General features: G+C 40.9%; 1 protein-coding gene across 1 annotated transcript in view; it reads left to right on the top strand.

Annotated features, from left to right (window-relative positions):
* Positions 1 to 10,479: 10,479 nt before the first annotated feature.
* F13A1 (coagulation factor XIII A chain) overlaps positions 10,480 to 22,728 on the top strand; it is a 120,982-nt gene continuing 108,733 nt past the window's right edge. Inside the window, exons 1-2 of the mRNA XM_039386561.1 lie at positions 10,480 to 10,517; positions 12,289 to 12,428. The gene's annotated coding sequence lies outside the window, so the exon portion shown is untranslated. The remainder of the gene's footprint in view (positions 10,518 to 12,288; positions 12,429 to 22,728) is intronic.

The following is a 22,728-nucleotide window of genomic DNA, read 5'->3' as shown; positions in this document are numbered from 1 at the left end:
TTCCAGCTGCATTTTTGACTGTGCAAGATACAGTCCAGCTGTTATGTTCTGAGCCTGTGCAGAGTAAGGTGCATTCAAGTGTGTGGTAGGTGCTGTAACCAAAGTACAACATACATTTGTGTTTGTCACTGCCACCTCAATAGCATAGTATGTTGCACAGGCTCTGCTGAAGAGCTGATTTTCATTGCATAGTGTGGGGGTTACACGTCTTGGGCCCTACTGCTGCAGAAGACCCATAGGCCTGGATTTAACTTAGTGCCTGAGAGCACTTCTGTTGAATTTCGTAAGCATATTCATCTATGCACAATGAAGCTCATACATTGTCCTGGCTTGGGTCTTTCTGCAAGATATATTTAATACTCTAAGTCTGCAAGGGTAGCGTAGACGATATTGTACTGGGTTAAGGAGATAGTAGAGTGATACCTACCTTTTCAAGGTGCCCTGCAGTGCTGAAGACAAAAAAAAAGAGTATTTCTCCATTTCACAGTGCAATTTGGTGAAGAGATTTTGGAGAGCCCTAAACTAGTTTTCTGTAAGTACTGTAAGCAATATAGCATTAGCACAGAGCTCAGCTGGATAAATTAGCATTGTGCAGCATAGACATATCCTAAATGTCTAGTATGGTTTCCTCAGTGACGCTTTTTCAAACCACAGCTTGAAAATAAAATATGATTTTTTTTTCACCCCTCCAAAACACTGGTTAGGAAAGCTTGCATACCTTTTTCTTTTTAGTTATCTCACTATCTCCTCTTTTAAAATAAATTCTAAGCTGACTTCTTAATTTTATTTAATTTTATTTTTTTGCTTTTATTGATGGTATCCTCTCATTCATCTGAGCCTGGATCCCCTGTAACCAAAGCTGTTTCAGCTTGGTCACAGAAGATACTGCCTCCGTATTATAAAAAGCATCATTTCAGCTCCCTCATGACCTCCTGATAGAAGGCTAGACATGATCAGATGAGGAATGGAGATCTAACATTACTACATCCCTATATAAATCAATGCAGTTCTGATCACACTATCTGATGCCGAAAAACTTCAGAATAGAAGAACTGCTCAGAGACTTTGCATCTTTAAGCAGCAAGGTATTTATTGCAACGGTGGGAGCAAGTGTGGTTTTGCACCACACGAAACTTGCTCAAAGGCACCAGTACAAAATCAAGGTATTTATACAGTCTACATATATGATTACATACATATTCATATGCTTACAATATCTATTCATGCATATTCATAGTAGGCAGAGTCTAGGCAGAGCTTAGGGTGGTGCTTTCCAGATTCTTCTCTTGACACTGAGTTTTGGTGGTAGATCCGGCCTTCATCCTTGAATCGGGGGTTGTCTTCTCTTCTTTCTAACTTTGATCTTCTTACCTTTCTATTTTTCTTGTCCTAACTACTGAAGCTTGCAAAAACCCTTGGCTCTAAGCCTTTTTTTTCTATTCAAATGTCTATCTTGTCCTAATTTATAACCCCTAGGTCGATTGTATACCGTTTATAGCATTCTTCTTAGGTTTAGGTCCAGTAAGAAGAACAGAACAGAGACTTTGCAGCACAGGCAGAACAGGTGTTGGGGGGGCTTTCTCAGGAGACCGAGATACCTCAGTTAATTCTTTTAGGCCTGGCTCTCATTTCAATCACAAGTAGGATGGAGTAGGACTGGAAAATGCTCAGGAATGGGCAAGGATGGTAGATGCTGTGGCTTATATAGTGTGAGAGTAAGTCACATTCTCCAGTTTATGGAAAAAGTGACTGTGGGGAGATAGTTGAGGGTTGCTATGGAGGTCTGCTGTGAACAGCATGGAGAAAGCGAGTAAGGAACTGCTATGGGCTGCTATAATATAAAAATACCTGGTGAAATTCACTGAGGGTATAGGTTTAGAGGTCTTCAAGGAAGAATTCTCCTCTCAGTGATTGATAAGCAGGGGAACTCACTGCCACAGTATGTGAACAAGTCCAAATATTTAAAAGGAATTAAAATGATGACATGGATTACCTTAATGGTAGTTCAGCAATGATTAAGGAGTTTAGTAGTTGGAAGTCAGGAAGGTAAGGACAGGTTATTCCTCTCAAAGCAAGAATAAGAGATTATTATCATTTTTGCTTCTCGGAGTAGTTATGGCATCACTAGGTGACCCACTAGATTATTCGAAGTACTAAGATGTCTCTACCTGCAACAAAACAGTAGCAAAACTACCGTTCTGCACAGTGTAAATTCTTAGTCCAAAGTGTTGGAGAGCAAGGGAGAAAGACACAAAACACTACTGTTTGAGATGTATTTGCTCACTCAGTCTCTCAGAGGAAGAGTACTATCATAATTCTACCTGTTTGAAAAGTCTGTGGGAAAATAAAAATTGCTGTGGTGTGTCAGACATTGATATCTACCCCGATACACTTCCTCTGTAGTCCTCAAGTCAGGTGCTTTGGGAAATCCTGAGATTAAAGTTACGCCAGGATTACTCTGCTTAGTCAAGTACAGTGGCTATTTTAGACACTTGTAAATTGGAAATAAGGGCAGGAGAAAAATGAGATACAGTCGAGATCATAAGAACATATCTCAGGCCTCAGTTCAGCAACTATTTAGACATCCTGGCATGCTGAGGAGAAGATGTTTTTGCAAGGAGAGTCTTGGTTCAGTAGAGAATGAACTACATTCAATATTTGTTAAAGTCTTATGTAGCTAGTTTTTCATAACAGGTTGTAGTTTTCAGTGGCATTTGTTTAATGTCTGTATGGTGATTTTCTTTCTACTGGATCCACCATGTCAGGAATTTAATGAATGAATGGAGTGAAAATCATGGATGATTGGCATTTTTCCATCCTCTGAAGTGATATGAGACAAAATTAATTTTAAGCTTACAATTACTGTATGGATTTTGGAGTTGGTTTGATGTTTGGGGGATTAAATACAGAGTGTCTGGGTTCATATCACCTTTCCCCATTTTGGGGCAGAACGATTACCAGAAACTGGACTGCAAGCAACAGTAGCACAGGTTTCAATACGCAGAGTCTAGAGTTGGCAAAGATATCATGGCTGGTCTCTCATCTTGCTTTTGTGTGAGAAGTCAAAATTAGTGATATTTTTGCTAGAAGAGGGTCTTCTGTCTCTGCCTTAATACCTGGCAGGGAGGTACAAGTCATGAACTCCCCCACACAGCCCTTGATTTCTTCTTTTTCAACTCACTATGTAATTGCCATATGTGAATCTAGCAAATGACACTTCCTAATGTAAAACACTATCACTTTCCTAAAAGTATAAGCTTAAAAAAACTGCATGTACTTGAACGACTGTGCAAATTAAATCAATACCAAGCCTAGAATGTGAAGAAAGCTGGACTCCTAATAGGACAAGAGCTCCCTGTTAATAATCAATAGTAGTTGTTGATACTGGTGGTAAAACACCAAGAATTTTGATGTCACGGAAACCTGGATTCCTGTGTGCATATGAAATAATACCAAGAGAATGTAAGGTATATTGAAACTCTGCTATGGTGGTCGAATTTTCCCCATCATTTTCTGTTTTCCTTCTCTGCCTGTTCTTCTACTGAGATAATCAACATATATATCAGGGCGACAAAGCGAGTAATCACATCTCATCCTTCACTTAGTTCATCTTTTCCAACGTTTTTAAGACCCACCTGTCACAGATATTCTGAATATCCCAGCAATATGCAAACATCCATAGAGCCTGTTTGCAGAGAGTAGAGAAAAAAAAGTGATACAACCTGGGAAATGTCTGTCTTAGTCTCCTCCAGGTTGAAAAAACAGTGCTTCTATAGAAAAGATCCAAAGCCAGCATGTGCAGGCACTGTGGGAGTAAGTAAGATAGATTTGGGTCTGGATCTCCAAAGCACTGACAAGTAAATTACAAAGGGCAGAATCTTCATTACTGGTGATTTAGGAGGTATAAAGAGACACAACTTGATTTGTGGATCCCAAGTGGAGTTTTCAAGGCTGACAATTAATAATATGAAATCAACTTGTAAACTGAATGAATCTGACACAGGGTCATGGAGAGAAAATTAGATTCGGAAGCTCTAGTGCCATTTTTCTAGTTACTTGTGAGAATAATGTAGAATTGTGTTTGCAGATACTTTTTGACTTTTCTCCTTCTGTGCTTTTCTCCTGCCCCCCCATCCCAAAAATTCAAGCCTTTCTTTGGGGATTTAAGTATTTAGATACTTAATCTTGTAATTTTAAGTAACAAGACAGTTTAGTGACATTTTACAAGATGAAAACCATTGCGTCAACCTCTCATAACCACACAACTGTTAAAATCCCCATATGACTAATCTCTAATTCCCAGCAGTCTACTGCAAATAAAATCATACTTTGAACTGTGCTACTTTAATATCCCAAATAAAGCTCCCACACGACTTCCAGTTCAGCTCAGAGTTTGGTTAGCCTAATACCATGGTGATGTTTATACAGATCACAGACTGTATTAAATAAAACTCTCCCCATAAACGTTTGTGAGAGATTATATTAAGATCAACAGTCTATGAAATCTCCTTAAAAATGCAGGGTACTTGGCCTCCTGTGAAATGGTATTTAGAAAGATTAAGTCACAACAGTGATTCTGAAAGTGTATTCTTACTCCTCCACAACTGAAGGACTGTTCTGAAAAAAAAGAAAGATTGCTTTGCTTATGCTGATTTTCAACCCTTCCCTTCAAACTTGCATGAAATGCGCCCTTTGGGAAGGAGCTTGCTTGGATGCAGGTTCCCTGGCCAAGAAGATCTCTTGCTCTGATTTCCAACTAGCTAGTCATAGGTAATATAGGGGTTGTATGATATTTGTACTCTTTCACCATTTCTCCATTAGCTTTCAAAGCGATGGGATAATTTTTATTAAGTTGGAGGCAAATGAAAAGATGACAAGACTCAAACCTGTGCATTTATAAAGAAAAGATGGCATGTGCCTATTTTAATGCCATCCACCCCAAAGGTGGACAAAAAGCTGCTTCTGGGCTTCCTGGAGATTGCAAATCATTGAGGTATAGCTCTTCTGCCCAGCACAGGATTTGTGTGAGAGAATGAAGTGTGGCTCCTGCCTGCTTTCAGAGGGGCAGGCACCACCTCTGGTAAAAACTGTGGCAGGGCTGGGGTCCTCCAGGCCCTCAGATGTAGAGAGGTTTGGGGACAGATGCAGGCTTTCAGACATGGAGGTGTTTGAGAATAAGGTCCTGGCTGAGGGAGGCAGATCAAGCATCAGGAGATTGGTACATGGTAAATAAAGATTTTGCTAGGGGTCTCAATTTGGAAGTCTGACCCTTTACCCACGTTTCAAAGAAGGGCAGTGGTACAATGGTGGTATAGTCTGGATCCATGATATATGCTCTGTTTTCAAAAATGGTTTATGTCTTTGCTAGCAGATGTATTTCACTTAAACTGAAGTTTCAACACTTTGTAAAAAACCTCTAGTGTTACCAATTACTGTGCTGAGAAAGCTTCCAGCATTCAGTCAGATAACACAACATTAGGCCTTGAATGATTCTCTTCACTTAAGAAATACTGTGACTTGGAGGATGACCTGTGCCTCTGTGGATTTTCATATTAATTTGATTGTGAAACACACAAAAAGAGATTTCAGAAGTGCTGTGTGATGTACAGCCTGTGTGATTGCCATCAGCGATATGTTCCTAGTACCCGATGTGGGAAAGGGAAATGCAAATGAAACATTTGTCTCCTCGAAAAAAGGCTCTGAACTGCTTAAATTGGAGGGACGGGATAAGGCTGCTTTGCAGATCAGAGCTATCCTCTACCCATGCAGTGAAGAGCAGAATCTGCCTTTGCACTTCTTGACTGTTGGTACAAATTTGCGGAGCCTGCTCACCAGCTGGTGACATGACGTGGTGGCTCCTGCCCCTGCCCGGGGGAGAGACCCTGAATAAAATAAATTGATGACTGCAAGCTTGGCATCTTTCAGCAGAGAAACTAAAACACTGCCTCTGACTCCCCCCTGCTGTGACTGGTTTGCATCGGGCTGGTGCAGAGGGAACACACAGCACTGCCCACTGTGCCACAGCTGCTCCAACCTGCAGCAACGTGCTACTTCAGGGTTGTCAGTCCAGGAGCTGTCAGGATCCCTGCATGGATGCAGACTTTTAAAAGGAGCTGCAAAATGTCAGGGATTTTATCTGTGTGACCTGTCCCTGCTGTGCTGACCAGGGTTGATGCACAGCACAGAAATGTGGGTAAGATTATGTAAATGAGCAGAGAGACACACAAGGGAACTTCTGCTGACTTTAATTATGCCAGGGGATTTAGTTTGAAGACATATATTAATTTCATGGCTATGCACGTGCTTGCACGCAGTTGGCTTTCACCTCCTTCTGTCAGAGAAGGCCCCCTGATCTACCCAGGGTAACAGCGGGTCTTTCATTCGCTCTTCTGCTTTGGGCTACTGTTTTGTTTTAGCACCCCATCTGGTTACAGTGCCCAGTTGGAATTGCATTGTCTTGTGAGCTGTCTTGCCACCACTGTTCTGTACATAAACAAGGCAAGTAGTAGGACTACAACCTGGTCCCCATTAGACCTGGAGAACAACATCTTTTCTCACATCAGACGTAAAAGGCTTAGGAATAATTTTTGCCATGACATCATTCTCCCACAGAACAGATCCCAGCTTCATGGCAATTGTACTGAAATGCTGAGAAAAATGAAGATGTACCTGCAGAGAGACAGAAAAAACTTGGAAGGCTGAAGTGACATATGCTTTTTTAATCTAGTCCTCTGTCTTTTCAGGTTTGTCCTTTGTTTTTGTCAGTCTCATGTTTTTCTGAGACAATTTATGCTGTCATTGAAAATCTAACATGATCTTCTTTTTGGAAGTAAATACAGCCTAGTTTGGGCAACACTGGTCAAATGTTTCTAGTTAGAAGTGGAATAGAAAAGGAAAACTCCTTTTTGTTATATAAAACAAGTTTTGGTGGCCCCTACCCTCTGGCTTGTTAGCAGCTAAAATGGTTTAGAGTAGAAATAAATGATTTTGTGTAAATATATTCTTGGAAGAATAATACCCTTAGGTTTTCCCACATCTGAAGTTAGTTTTGATGTAGTACAATTTTACTACCTGTGCCTCTGGTCTGTTTTGTGAGACATCTAGATTTAAGTCTGAGTGTGCATTTCCACTCAAAGAAGATAACTGAAATTTTGTCCCTTGGAGTTTTCTGGCTATTGCTTCTTGTTTCATTGCAATTGAAATTTAGGGAGCTTGTGTTTTGCTTATTCACTTTATACCATTGTAGCAAAAGGTGCAGCTCATCCCCTGCACCTCCATGAGGTGTCTATGTGAAGAATCACGATTCTGCTTTTGCTGTTTTCCCTGCTGCTGAGGGCAGGGATCTCTCACCCCGCTGCTGCCTCTTGTCCCTCAAAAAAAAAAAGGACTGCCTTTTTCTAGTCCTGACTCTTTGCTCTAGACTGTATACAAAGTTTGTGAAGCTAACAAATAAAAAAACTATCAAGCTTCATGCATTTATTTTTATTATATAGCATGAACTTCTGGAGTCATGTTATTTCACATGACCTTCATGTGTCTGTTTTTAAAAAGTAAGATTACTATGTTAGTGACTACCTAGAAGAGTTTTAGAAGCAGAAATCACCAACATCAAAAATCTGACAAATAAATCTCCTTAGAATTCATAACTGTTAAAAAAACCTCTTCTAAAGCAGTCTGATGAGAAACTGAGTCATTAATTTTGAATGCTTATGGATGGCAAGTGCTGATGAGAAGGCTGGGTATGCACTCCAACGAATCAGACATGGCTGAATTTAGTACTGATCAGAAGCTCAAAACGTTAAGGAAAGCAGGTGAACATTTGAGTTTTATTGTAGGAAACCTTACCATTGCACTGTTGAGAAGCTTTTCATCTAATGAAGGTGCATGGGACATCTTCATGGTGTCTAGCCAAACATGTAAAATATTGTATGAAGGAGCAGGATAAAGATACGTAAAGACTGAGAAGTTGTTAGTCTTGTATCTATATTTCCTGGACCAACTAAAAGGTAAGTGGGAGATCCCTTTTTTCCTTTCCTGTGACTAGGCTAAGGCATATGCCTAAACCTGTCTCAGTTTCTGCTGTTTTTGGGCACTGCTTTTTTAAATTCTTTTTACAATTTGTACGTGCTTTTACCAGATTCTTTGCAAACACATGGGGCCTCAAAGAATTGCAAACAAAAGCACGTTCAAGTTCTTTATGTTTTTCATCATTTTTTAGTTTGAAATAACAGTATGAAATATCAGAACAAAATCCCATCTTGTGACGTCTTTGCTTTAACCCACATGCTGTTTTCTGATTCATTTGGTGAGGAAATACTGCAAAGGATCGAATCCACCAAAGTGTGTTTTCCAGCAATGTTCATGTAAAGGATCCTGAGCAGAGATATGTGTGCTTGATTTTCTGTGCTAAGATTAACAGTTGGAATAGCAGCCACTCCAAAGTAAAAGATTCTTTTGCATTTTTACCACATTATCCCACATGTCTGAAATGTAGAAAGTCATACTTTTGAACATGTTGAGAGCCAATAGATGTTTTAACTGAGATGTTTGAGCTCAGTGCTATTAGAAGCAGTAACCTACCCGGGTGTGAACGCAGTACTTGCTGTGTACAGGTTCCACAAAGTAGTTTATCCTAAATTTTAGGGTAAATTTTGTAGTATGGCTATGTAGTATGGAGAACACATTCTTCAGATTGATGCATTTAATAGTGCCTTTATCCTACTCTCTGAACTAAGGTTTCAGTTAAGGGCCTCCAAAATCTTCCATCATGCAAAGACTAGGTTAAGTACGGTGCACAGAGATGGAAACCCTGGAGGGACATTCACTGTGGTAGGTCTGGCAGAATAAAACCATAAAAAAGTAGTTTTTTAGGAGATTGGGTGCTTGTGAGGAGTGCTGAGCATTACATAGATGTTATCTCCTACCTAAGTTCCCAGGCAGAAGGCTGAGCATGTGGTACTTTTTGCAATCTGTTCCTCTGCTCAAGAATGGTCTTGGCAGAGGTGCCATATGAACAGCATTGTATTAAAAGTAGGTTTGATTATTTCTCATGGTAATAGTAGAGCAGTAGATGTGGCAGTAGAAAGAGAAACAGTAAAATGAGTGCAAATGGAAGCTTATTTCAGTGGATGTTCGCATTCCACTGCTGCTTCTGCTGCTGGAAGAAAGGTGGCTGAGAGAGAACACAGGCAGTGCAGCAGCATGGCAGTTACCTTTCTTCATTAACTTAGACTGCAATAAAACACAGGCTTTTTAAAACAAAGTTCAAGTAGCCAGAGCCTCTCTCTGGAAATTAATTTCCTCTGGAAGCTAGTTCCACATAACTCATCACCTACTTCACTGAACATTAGTCAGCCCTGTCGCTGGTGACAGAAGTGCTTGACTGAGCTGCTGGAAACTGGGTCATGTGGTGGATAAAGCATAGCCTGCTTCCCCAGGCTGCTTTTAGCATGGACATCCTGAGACTGCAGTAAATAATAAATACCTACAGGCCACCCTGGGCACTTTGTGTGCTGCTGCATAGCTTGTCCTTGGTCCTTGAGAGGAGGAAATCATACAATGATATAAATCCACGTAGTAGGTATGCAGAAAGAAACTTTGGCTACCCATCTCTGTTTCTGACCTGCTACTGTGATGATTTTTTCCTGAGTATGGGGAGGTGTATACCGTTAGGCAATGCAATTTCTGCCCTCATAGGCCTGCTTCCCAGGTTGGGGATGACTTTTGAGGACTTTACTGGTGTGGTGGTAGCAGCAGTTGGTCATTGATGCCTCACCAGTTGCACTGACAAGCGGGGCCCTGTGGGCACTGTTCCTGGGTAAACACCCAACTGTGCCTGGTTACAGGGAAAGGTGATTGGCTCTGAGAGCAGAGAACAGTCATTTCATGTCTTCCCCAAAGGCAAAGGCCATGGGCCACATGGAAGTTAATGACTTTTAGGAGTCTTTATGAAAAGTGCAAAGCAGTGCTGTTGCAAGCTTTTTAGAAGTCACGTCTTTTACTTGAAAAGGAACCTGCAAAGAACTAAAAAAGAAAGAAGTTTGTGATCTATTTTTGTGCTGTATAATGATGTATTCCTTTCTCTTTCTCTTTCCTTTCCCTCTCCCCTTCCCTTTCTCTTTTCTATTCCTCACTAGAAAGGTTAGGAGTTTTCCCAGTTAGTGTTTAGCAACTTGTTACCCAGGCTGTAAATGCTGAATTTCAGTGCTTCCCAACACTAGAAGGAGCAAGGTACTGATCATTAACAAGGCAATACTTTGTGCCAAATGTTTGTTTGTGATTAATGTTAAGCAGATTAAAAGAAAAAAAAAAACCAAAAAGGATTAAAATATCCTCTTTACTAAAATACTCACTCTGCAATTTTCTTCCACAAAAATATATGTTTGGACAACACTATTCACATACATTTTTCTTTTTCTGTCAGAGTTCTCCAAAGAATTTTACTCATCGTCACCCCTCTGCTTGGATGACTTCACAGTGATGGGAGACAACATGTGATCCCAAAGATGAAGTTTTATGTAATGTCTGAATCTTAATATCTGTTAATATCTGTTGAGGGGGAGAGATCCTCTTCCTCCTTGTTCCCCCTGCTCTTGCTCTTGCTTTCAGCTGTGCAATCATGTGCTGACTCTGCAGCTTGTAAAACTTTTTACTGAACCAGCTTTGCCCCTATCCTGGAAGAAAATTAAATTGCTTTTTCTGAGATAATTTGCTGCTGGATTACTGGATTGTATCAGTTCTCAGGAGTTCTCAGCAAGCATCAGAACTGGTGAAAGATAAGTAAGACAGCATGTCTAAGAGTGATGTAGATGGTGTAGTACTTCCCTCTTTCAACTGTGGCAGCAAAATTTTGGATGAGCTCAGTTGTCCTGTGCTGCTTCTCCACTAAGACGGAGTCACTCATCACCTGAGCCGTACTAGCTCACCATAAGTAAATTCTCAGCCTGCCTCCAGAATGAAAGGTGGATGTGCTTACATAGAGATACTCCCCTGAATGTTCAGCTGAGATGAATGTTCCTGCTGTCTCTCAAGCCACGTTTCACCAGAATGAGAGCTGCTCTTACAGCAACTACTCTCTAGTAGCAGTGTATCCCTTTGCTGTGGATGAAAGTATTCCTTCGGAGGATTCTCAGGGTAAAGAAGAATGTGGATTTTGTCCTTCCAGTGAAGTTCCTTCGTGGTGGTTGTTCCGTAACCTTGAGGTGATGCTAGTCAGAGGAAAAACTGAATAGGTGAGCTGCTCATATTGAAAGCGGAAAGTTGGAACAGGATATACAAATTACAAAGGACTGAAGAGTTATGAAAGAAAATGCCAATGGATCAGCTCCCATTAATCTTGCCATGCTGCCAGCATTTCATCCCCATTACCTAGTGGTCACATCTGGGTGTCTCCCAGTTCCCTCTGTACAGGAGAGCAAGAAAACAGAGATACCACCTGGGAAACAACACCTTTGTTAGGCTTCCATCTCAGTTGGTGCTACACAAAAGAAAAAAGCAGAAAGGACTTTAATAGCAAAATGGAGAGGCCCAACAGCCTGAGCAGAATGAACATTACATTGTTAGATGGGCATTTGGCCTTTAATAGGTTATCTTTTTCCATTAGAGAACTGTTTAAATTTTTAAGTGGTGCACAAGCTCATAAGGGCTTTTACTGCATGGGTTCCGATTTTCATGTGGGTTTTGAATGTGTGGGAAAAGCTGATGCATTAAGAACTGCTCATGAATCTCCTCTATATCCAGTCTTCCCCTTGGGAACTATTGATGGTCATTTCATCTTTCTGACATGACTTTTAAGATCCTCAAAAAGAAAAAAAATAAAATGGAAATGGTTTTCTGGTTAGTTCCCAGTGGGAAATTTTACAGGACTGAAACTCTGAAGTAGAACATAAATTTCAAACACCTTAAATTCAACTAAACCCACAATCAGGATCCTCAAAATTTATTTTGACATAAGTTCCAAATAAAGATCTGGAAAGGCAAAGAAAAAAAAAAGCAGAAATAAATGACAATCTTTCTATCGTGGTTTGGATTAAGAATGCTTAAAGAGTTCTGCTGGTATACAATATAACTGACAATAGGACTGGCTTACAGATGGGTGGTGGAGAAATAATTAATGAATTATGAGTCTAATGAAAGGTCATCTTTCTTCTGTCACATTGACTTCAAATCAATCAGTGTGTCTCCCTTGTTCTTTCTTCTCATCAGAATGCTGCCCCATAATCCAAAATGTCTTTTCCCCGTTGTTTTGCAGATAAAGTAATTTCTAATTTGTTTTAACACTTGTTATAGGTATGGAGAGAAGCTTAGTTGTATAGAGAAAATGCTCCTCACTTTGAAGATCTCATTTGAAGGACCAATGGAGAAAAGCCCTGAAATAAAAGATATTTCAGAGAACAAAGAGAGGAAACATACAGACCTCAGAAAGAAAGGTAAGCATCTTGTCTATTGGAGAAATTGCCTTGAAGTAAGTGAAATTATTTCCCCAGAGATAATTTGGTCTTAGGAGTCAGATTGTCACTAAACAAAAAGCCAAATCAAGAGCAGCAAATTGATTTTGCTTCCAGTGTCTTTCCTCCATTTTTCCCTAATTAAAAAGAGAGGAAGGATGTGATAAATCCTGCTATTTTCTTCCCCCCACTGCTGTACTTGTCCCTGAAGAACCTCTTCACTGTATCCATTTTATTGGTGAGGGGTGGAATGAAAACACCTAGGTTAAATTTTCAGAGATTAACAACTACATTCAGTTTAATTGGAAAAGCAATGGTTTTACAGATAATGAACAACCTCTGCCTAATATTAGGGAAAGTTGTATGCCCGGCATCTATGAGAAAAGGGTCACATAAATAAATGTGAGGTGTAAGCACTCAGGTTTTGGACTGAGTGTTCCAGTCAAGCACATAGAGAAACACATGGTGGGGAGGGGAATTGAAAAGTTATAAAAAGAAAATAAAATTAGGGAGTTCAAGTTGTTCTTTTTGACAAATGTTTGTGTGTCTTTTGCGATCATCTGTTTCCTCTCCCAGTACATGCACACATAGAGCCTACATGTTTCTTCCTGCTTTTTAGTCTTGCTCAACTTTCCTTCACTGCTCCTAGGCACTCAAAGCACTTTGCACAATACTTCCCTTTTGATTTCTCGTTTTCCCATATCTGACGCTAGCATTTCTCACCCGGTTCCTTCTCTCTGTTGTTCAGTTGTTAAATGAACTTCTTCTGCCCCGAGTTAATTTTTTTTTCATGGAGAATGGATGACAGGGGTGCACCAAACACATCTAAGTGGTGCTTGCATGTCTGGTAGCAAGAAAAGCAAGGTGCCAGCTCTAGGGAAAAGCTCAGGGTTTGTGCTGTGTAATTTATGTTTAATGCTGCAGCAGAATATGTTTTTTGTTTCTGGCTCTTCAAAGATGTAACTTCTGTGACATGTTTTGCAGCTCCTCTTGTGCGTGAGAGTAAAGGACATTTTGACTCACTTGAGATTCCCTAGAAATGTTAAAAAAAGAAAGGGAAGAAAATAGTACAAGAAAAGACACTCATGGAACTGCTGAGGTGATATAACCAGGTGTCTTTTCATGTGTCTCCTTTATTTTTCCTTCTATCTCATCAAATTTAAACAACCTAATCATATGAAGGATTAAAGCTGTAGTGTCTTCATGCCATGTTTCTGCATTCTGGGCTTTTCTCATGGGTTAGCATTTAAACTCTAATAAGCTTGGAGGTTTAATGAAAGCAGAGGTGGCAACTATTTGAACATGAAATGGTAAAAGGTAGTGCCTTTTCGTTGGTGAAGGGATGTTATTCTTACTTTCAGGCACAATGAAATCCCTTCAGTTAATCATAGGGCTTCTGAAAGCACCTGGGAAACGGAATTTTTGTTTTGCATTCACTGAGACCTCACTTGCTCTTTCTGGGTGAGAGTAAGTAGAGCCGATACTGGAGGAGAAATGCCCCAGACACAGTCCTGTTTAGGGTGCCAATTCTGCTCTGCAGAGGCAACCTATGCACCTCTGTGTGATGGCATGCTCCACGGCTACTTCTTCAGGAATGTAGAGTGGCTGGCACAGCTAGTGCTTGGGCTGCGGCAGCTGGGGCCTGCTGCTGCTCTTGCTATCAAATAGGGTGGGTTTTGAGTTCAGTGGGAGCAAGAAACAACCTGAAGAGAATAGGAGAGTTACACAGAAAATTAGCGGATGATTAGAGATGTAGAGAACATCATGCAGTGACCTACTTTGGTAGGGAGCAGGAGAAATTCGTGCTGGTAGAAGAACCAGGAGTGCTGCCTCCCCGTGATGATAAAAGAAAGTAAGAACAGCATTGAGCAGCAAGCAATTGCACCTCTGTTTTCTGGAGATGTGAAGCAGTTTGGTGCAGGACCTGTTGGCTTGATTTTATTCAACCAGGGAAACTGGTATCTTTTGGTGACATCAGGGTTGGGAAGCTTCATTTTGTAGCCTTACTGTTATCAGCTGATGAGTGTCATGGTGTTTGCTTGGCAAAACAAATGTGAAATCTCTGTGTGGAAGATCTGGGGCTTTTTAGCAGCCCTGACATACAGTGCATCCAATCTTTATCCCAGTGGTTTGCCCAGTTGCTTCTGGGTCCATCAGTGCTGGGTGTCTGTGCAGGATGCACAGAACAGTCCTGATTCCCCAGGCTTATACCAAGGTGGTGACTATGGCTGGGTCCCCACTGCCAAAGTCAGTGCATCTGGCCAAATGCATCTGTGTTGCTTCTAGGTCCATCATGCCAACAGGAGAAGTCAGGAAGAATATGTATTTGTCTATTGTAGGCGCATGTCTTTTATAAGTGCCTTGACCTCCATCCAAATCATGCTGAAGTCTAAAGAGTTCTTTTGAGTCTGAGAAGTTGAAGCCAACCTATTTGTAGTCAAAAAAAACCCAAACCAACAAAAAAACTACAGAGCCAAATTCAGGGTGAATCTCCCTTTCACTCTAATACTTATTCCCATTAAGAATTTAATTCAGTGTGTCTCTGCTCACAGCAATGATACTTTGGCACATCGTCCCTGCATGAAGCCCTTTGCAATCCAATATGGACTTAGTGATTTCCTCCTGTGACTAATACTTCAAAGAAAACACCCAGGGCCTTAACCCATTCCCTGTTCCACGCTCTGTTGGTTTTACTCCGGGTTGAGGTTGTCCTGAATGTAAAAGGTAGTTGATCATGAGGAGTCTGAATAATTCTCCATAATGAGAGACAGTTGATTACCTCCTGCTCCATATGTTAGATATTCACATAGGAAACTGCTGGAATTGAAATCATGTCTATCTGCAAGTGCATAGAGAAGACCCTTTGTTCGTTCCTTGTTCGTGGCCCTTGTAGAAGCAACTTGCAAGAAGTGTTAGTGAGTTCTAACTGTAATGTACTCACATGTCTGCCGTGGGAAGGACTGGCTTCTGCAACTGGCTTTTAAAGGTCTTTCTCTCTCAGATCTGACCTTCCTAATTATTTGCAAGCACAGCTTGACATTTGGATAATTAAGCACATAATTTATGACTGAAAAGGGAGAACATTTTTTTTTCACTGGGATCTGACCCAAGATGTGGATAGGTCATGCTAAAAGGAATCCTTATATCTCTTTTCTGACTTCAGTAAACTCACCCTGTATAAGGTTATAAAACTTATATTGATAAGTCTTGCCTCTGAGAGACAGCAGGTATGGACAACCTCTACTGAAGTGAGTTGCTACTGCCATAGTTAATGTGCTTCAGGATAATCTCACAGGGATCCTGCTATCCTTCCTTCTACATGAAGAAAATGCTTGTATTAAATATTTATGTGGGCGGAAATATTTTCTTTGTGGTTGGCACTGTGGTTACACTAGAGCAAGATAACCCATACAGTTCCTGTGAAACCACTGGTCTATCTAACAGACACAATATCCGCAGGGCTTAATAATAAGGATAGTCTGAATCTGAAATGGCCTGACAGAGGCCTTATTTTATCGGTCACAACATGACTGCACAGCTGAGATGGAGTGGGATCATTTGAGGATGTGATGGGAGCACAACAGCTTAAGCAAAGAATCACCTCTGTCATCAAGATAAGTCAGTTTTCTGAAGAGAACTTTCCACTTACAGAAGGCCGCCTTTTGCTGTATTTCATGTTTTCACATTTTCTGTAAGTTCAACAAGTGTACACATGCGAAGTCAAAATCAGCTCCTGCTGTTGCATTATGGAGACAGAGAAAGCTTTCAAGAACAATGAGCTGCCTTATACACTACTCACACAAAAGCAGTGGCCATGTGTGCACTTAATATTTTGTGCTGGCACAGTGGTCAGTAACTGCTATGTGGTGCTTGGCTGTGAGTGACATGGGCAGGACTTTTTTCTCCTAGTAACCCAGGTGGGTGGAAGCATTTGGTAGCTGTTGTCCTCCTGGAGTTGGATGTAGCATGTTTAAAAAGAGTATACCTACATTACCCTTGTCCAGAAAAAGCCTTCTTGCTTATGACTTTTTTTCTTGTTGAACCCTCTTCATGTTTAGATACAGTTGTACTGCTTGCTCATTGTAAAGATACATCTCTGTTGGTGCAGGAGGAGGTGAGTGACTAGAGGTTGGTCCTAAACTGGACCTTTGGATCCAAACTGAAACTTTGAAAAAAGTCTCAGTCCTGTATTGAGCTATAGAGCTCTGGGTTGTGGGTGATGGCTATAGGATAGATGCACAAAACCAGTTTTGCTATATGACAGTAGCTAGTGCCTAACACAGAGGTCTTACATCTCTATAATGTGCTCCAATCTGCTTATGAAGGGAAACTTGGAACTAGTTCTTGCATTGGAAATGTGTTATGGAGCTAGCAATACCTGACCCTGCGTGGGTATGACCTTCTGCTTTTCAGAGCTGTTTTCCAAACCTCATGTCTGTTGAGAAAAAGATGTGGATGTACTCGAACACCCAATAGTTCACTCTGTGCCCACATCTCCGCAGCATGTTTCTCTCACCATTTTAAATACAGTAGCTCTGTTTTTCCTGAGATCCTGTAAGGTTCCTGCAAGGGAAGATTTCATGGTTTACTTCAGATAGTATCAATAGCCCCATAATGTCCAATGTTATGCTTTGTGATAAAGTTTTAGTTTGCTGTTGTTTTGCATGTTCCAGTGGGGCAACCAGTTCCCCTTTCTCCACATGACAATGAGAACTAGTCTTGTAACATCTGTGAACATGTTTTCTGCTTTCTCATTAGGATCATTTCAAGTGAAGGAAAAATGGGATGGTTTAGGAGGATGGGGTATTCTCTGCCACTCTAAAGGTAGAAAAATTCCTGCCTTTCATAAGTGATTTTTTGGGTAACCGGTTTGAAGTCTCCTCTTTCTTGACCTGTCAGTGCAGAGGGGTTAAAATGGAAAGAGAAAGTGATGAGAATGAACCTTATTGGCAGTACCCATTAAAGCTACAACTTGGCATTGTTTCTGCTTTGTTTTTTACTTTGTGGGACCTGAGCCTTTAGTGACCTACCAAACAAAGATGACCAGGTCAAATGAAGATCAGGCTTTTCAAAGGGCCATTTGTTTTGCAGGGACACTGAATATCTAGGCTGTTTTGCAGCAAGTTGGTCTGGAAAGAGCACAATGGTTTCTCTTTCTCTTTTTTTTTTTAATATTTTTTTTTTCACTTCTTGGCTTTCTCATCACCCAAAAATCATACAACCAGTCTGAAGAGAGAACAGTAGTTTCTCTTTTTCTTTTTTTATTTTTTTTTTTCACTTCCTGGTTTTCTCATCACCCCAAAATCATGCAACCAATTGAATGGTTTTGAATGGTTTTTAGTGTCTAGAACAGAAAACACTCTCTGTAATTGATATTTTGGTTTACAACCATAGGAAACTACTTGTCACTATCCGTTAGTGACCATTGTTTACCGTCTTAAGAAAAATAGATGATGAAGCCCACCATCCACAGCCTGCTGTTTAATCCCTCCATCAAACTAATACTGAACTAACTATGCACAAAATGCCATTTTCATTATCTGTGCTCAATATTTTTTTCCATCCTCATGCCAGAATAAAAAAAAATTAGCTAAATCCACAATGAGCTCATTCTGTCTTGGGAGCAGGGAGGCTCTTGCTCTTCCTGATGGTGGTCAAATCAAGGCTGGACCATATTCAGTGCAAGGGGGGAAATAACTGCCCTGGAACATCAGTAGGTGCAGGATGGGCTATTCATCCTGCCTTATATGGGAAAAAGTGCTGGAGAAGACAGGGAGACCAAGGCACTGACCCACATTTGCAAACTGAGCACAGAGGCAGCACGGCAGCAATCTCCTCCCCACCTAACAGGCATGTCTGGCTGCAACAGCTATGTAAATAATTTAACAGTGAGATTTATGGGCTTATTTCTCACTGTGGTGTCTTAGATTGCATTTAGTCACATTTACCAGGATAATTGTCCTGAACTCGTGTGTTAATGGCATGATAATGTCTAAGAGTGGAGATAACATCTTCAGGTCACTCATTAAAAAAGAAAAACGTCTTTTCTCCTCTCAAAACAATGTATGAAAGACTATTTTTCTCTTTTTTTTTTTAAAATTTTATATTTTGGGCAAGTTTTCAATGACACAACAGAATATCTCTCTACAGGTTGAATTGGCATCTGTTTGAATTCAAGGCTCTTTGGCTGTAAAAGCTCATTGTTTTGCCCATTCTCACAGAAACCAAACCAATGTGTCAGACTTGATACTTATACTTTATACAGAAAAGGATATGGCAATTGTTTTGTGAGAGGGGGAAATGGAGTCATTGCTTGCAGATAACCTATTTATTTTTAAAAATTGGAAACATTTCCTTTTTGTTTATTTGCTGCTCTGAATAGTTAAGTTTTTCTATTTTCCACAGCCACTTTCTGACATGCAAATAGCAATTTATTTTTATGTGGGATAAATCCTTCCTGTGTGCTTTCCACTGTGTGAAATGGGGTTGAGGGAAATATGCCTTTTTCCATGAAAATACTAATGACTGAATTAAAGCGTGACTCAAGTGGGCACTGTTCTAAGCAATAATATCAAAGTTGTCACAATTGCGTGTGTGGGCTTTAATGTTCCTGGATGGTTTAGTCTGCAGATCTGTGAGTCAAGGCAACTGTTAAAATCTCTCCAAACCTTCAGCGGGGCCCAAATGACTTATTTTGAGGTGCTAATAGAGTCATTTGAAGACATAGCAGAGAACTGACTGCAAAACAGGGCGAGCTGGGAGCATAGGTGATGTGGGCTGTTGCCTTGGGCAGCAGCAGCCTGCCAAGGGCACAGCAAAGTGGTCATGTCTTCATCGCTTGCTCTGCCTTTGCCAGTGCCTGGGGAAATCAGGTTTGCTGCCGCTGCCAGGGCAGAGATCAGGGTGTGTGCAGATTGGGGCCAGCTGCTTTCAGCAGTCACTGTTCCTGCCTGGCGATTTACCTTCTGACAGCCAGAGCTGCCTGAGATGAGCTGTATGGGATCGTGGTTTAAGGGTTTTTTCCTGGTGAATGTATGCCAACTGAGGAAGCTTTCTCAAATCATGTAAAATTTGTAGCTTGTGTGAACATGGCTAGAGTCTTTGCTATGTCCCTGCTACCAGTCTGTGGTGAAGTCCGGCTAGAGGCCATAACCCCCCTCCCCATCCTCCTCTGTCCTCTCAGATGGATTTTAATCAGGTACCTGGTGTTCCCATGGATGGAATGTGGTGATGGAGTTTGGAGTTCTGATAGCTCTGCAGTGCATGCAGTGTGGTTATATTTTCCAGCACAGGATGTTGTTTGAACATTTTATAGTGCATTTTAATGTAAAAGTAAAGTAAATTTTATTACGATACATAGAATTTATGTCATGTAAAAAACCATGTATTAAAAGTTCAGGCTCCCAGAGACGTGAGCCTGATGTTCTGGAGTCTGTGTTGCTTGTGACTGACAGGCTCCTTATTGCTTAGACCCTCTCTATCCATGCTGAGGAATCTTGATAATTAACTATTTGACTCCCCTTTATAAAATGGTTGTGTCTTCCATGATCTTCCACAACTGCACAGCAAGCTAGAGTTAAGGAAACCTCTGGAGACAGAACCCTCTGCATAGTATAAACATCAGTGCAGAGTGGCTTTCTAAAGGATGTGTTGAACTTTCACCATCTCGTTTCATGACTTCTTTCTTCAGTAAGGACTCTTACTGAAACAGAAGTGCAGTCCCAGCAGTGTACTCCAAGACTGAAACAGGAAACTAAACAGAACTGGGCAAAAAATGTTATGTTCCAGCTGGAAAAGTGTCATTTTCCAGTAATCCTTGCCCAGTGCCTACACATACTCTTCAGGCAGTTGTATCAGAAACAGTTGTGGATACTGCAGTATTGATTGGTTTCGGGAACAGAATGGAAAGTATTTCTTTCGAGAGTTTGAAAACCAGAAATCATTTTGTAGTTGGCTGTAGGATGGATATCGTTATTTCTGAAAGCAGTATCAGAGGGCAGTGTGACTGGCTTGGAACAAACATCCCAAACAATGTTTGCTTAAGTGGAGATCTTTCTAAGCACTTCATCCCCTTTTTTTTGCATTATTATACAAATATTGGTATGGGGGAATATGATGACCATATTTAACCTGGATTCCACTAATTAATGTCATAACAGTCATCTAACACTGACAGAAAGTGGTGGCAGGGTACCAGAGAAGGGCAACTACAGGGTTATAAGTGATTTTCTTCTAGTAGCTATAAAAGGTAATGGTTTCTCCTTTGTTGTTCTAAAAGATGGCATTCAAACCAGCACTGACCTCATGCATCTGTTTTTACAGATAATTCTGTACAGATGCAAATTCCTGGGTTACTGTGGCTGACCAAGTGAGCTCTCATCAGTCAGCTGAGCTGTGGCTGCAGAACATGTCTTCTTGTAACCTATCCCAGCCCTAAGAAAAACACATTGGTGTGAACTGCTCCCTGACTGTCTTCTGTGTGATAGCCCATGCATGTGGTATTACTTCAGGTATGACAAAAATCCAGGTCACTGGAGCTCTGTTGTTGTTTGTGAAGAGATTTCAGATGTAACTGCTTCAAGTTGTTTGTATTTAAGTACCTGAAGTAAGACTTTGTTCAGTTTTTAACTGAAATAAAACTCCTTACTTTTGTGCATGATTGAGTAAGCACCACAGGGAAAAAAAAAAGAAGAAACTGTGGAAAATATATCTATGTAGAATAACTAAAATTGGGCAGAAATGTTTCCAGGCTTTCCAGCTACATGGTTAGCTCTATGTCCAGCACAAAAGCAGTATCTCCCATTGAGACTGTGAAATGTGTATCCATTTACTGGTACTTCAGTGGTGAGTGAATCAGTATATGTTTTTAGCTACAAACATTTCAGTTTCTACATAGAAAGGAGCATATTTGATCTCTTCGACATTTGGGATTATAGTATGCGAGGTGAGTTCATACTTATTTTTAAATATGCAACTGTTTTATGATAGAGAGTATTGGCTCCTCAGGAAGGGGGATGCCTCCTTTGAAAAAGTCTGTAACCTCTGATGAGGGCCTGAAAACCCTTTAGAGTGCTGCAGTTTTAAACATAGAATCATAGAAAAATAGAATTTATTAGGTTGGAAAAGGCCTCTAAGATCATTCAGTCCAACTGTTAACTCAGCACTGTCATGTTCACCACTAAACCATGTCCCCAAGTGCCACATACACGTTTTCTGAACATTTCCAAGGTTGGCGATTCCACCACTTCTCTGGCCAGGCTGTTCCAATGCCAGACCACCTTTCCAGTGAAGAAAATTTTCCTAGTGTCTAATCTAAGCCTCCTCTGGCATGAATTGAGGCCATCTTCTCTTGTCACTTGTTACCTGGGAGAAGGGACCAACTCCCACCTGGCTACAACCTCCTTTCAGGTAGTTGTAGAGAGTGATGAGGTCTCCCCTGAGCCTCCTTCTCTCCAGGCTGAACAACCCCAGCTCCCTCAGCTGCTGCTCATAAGACTTGTGCTCCCGACCCTTCACCAGCTTCATTGTCCCTCTCTGGACATGCTCCAGCACCTCAGTGTAGTCTGTGTCCTGATTTCTTCTAGTGAGGGGCCCAAAACTGAACACAGGACCCGAGGTGCAGCCTCACCAGTGCCAAGTACAGTGGGACAATCACTGCCCTCATCCTACTGGCCGCACTATTGCTGATCCATGTCACGATGCCATTGGCCTTCTTGGCCACATGGGCACACTGCTGGCTCATGTTCAGGTGGCTGTCGACCAGCACTCCCAGGTACTTTTCCATTGGGCAGCTTTCCAGCTGCTATTCCCCAAGCCTGTGCCCTTGAATGGGATTGTTGCGACCTGAATGCAGGAATCAGCATTTCACCTTGTTAAATGTCATAAAACTGACCTCAGCCAATCTACCCATTTAACTTGACCCATCCTAGGAGTGAACTGGAAGACTGTAGCATCAAAGAGGCTTCAGTACATGATGATGAACTTTAGGTCAAAGTGTCGGTTAAAAGGAAAATCAAGTGATTTTCAAAATACATATTCCTGCAAATTAAATTGCAATTTATTGCCTTATTGCAGAGAAGGTACTACTCTCAGTAATTCTAAGGCAGTTGTTGCTGTTATCTAAGCACTGGTACTGCCACTGCATTGCCTTATGGCAACAGGAGCAAACCACTGAATGATGAATATTTAACGAAAAGGTTGACGTATATCTACACTGAATCATTTGCTACAGAATTGTAAATAAAACAGTATTTTTAATTTGCTGCCTAGGGCTGTTTAAGTA

Source organism: Pipra filicauda, unplaced genomic scaffold (genome assembly GCF_003945595.2).
Source record: "Pipra filicauda isolate LSUMZ 115617 unplaced genomic scaffold, ASM394559v2 scaffold48_size3843733_pilon, whole genome shotgun sequence".
Lineage (NCBI taxonomy): Eukaryota > Metazoa > Chordata > Aves > Passeriformes > Pipridae > Pipra > Pipra filicauda.
The sequence above is the reverse complement of the archived record's forward strand: the minus strand, read 5'-3'. Positions and strand labels throughout refer to the sequence as shown.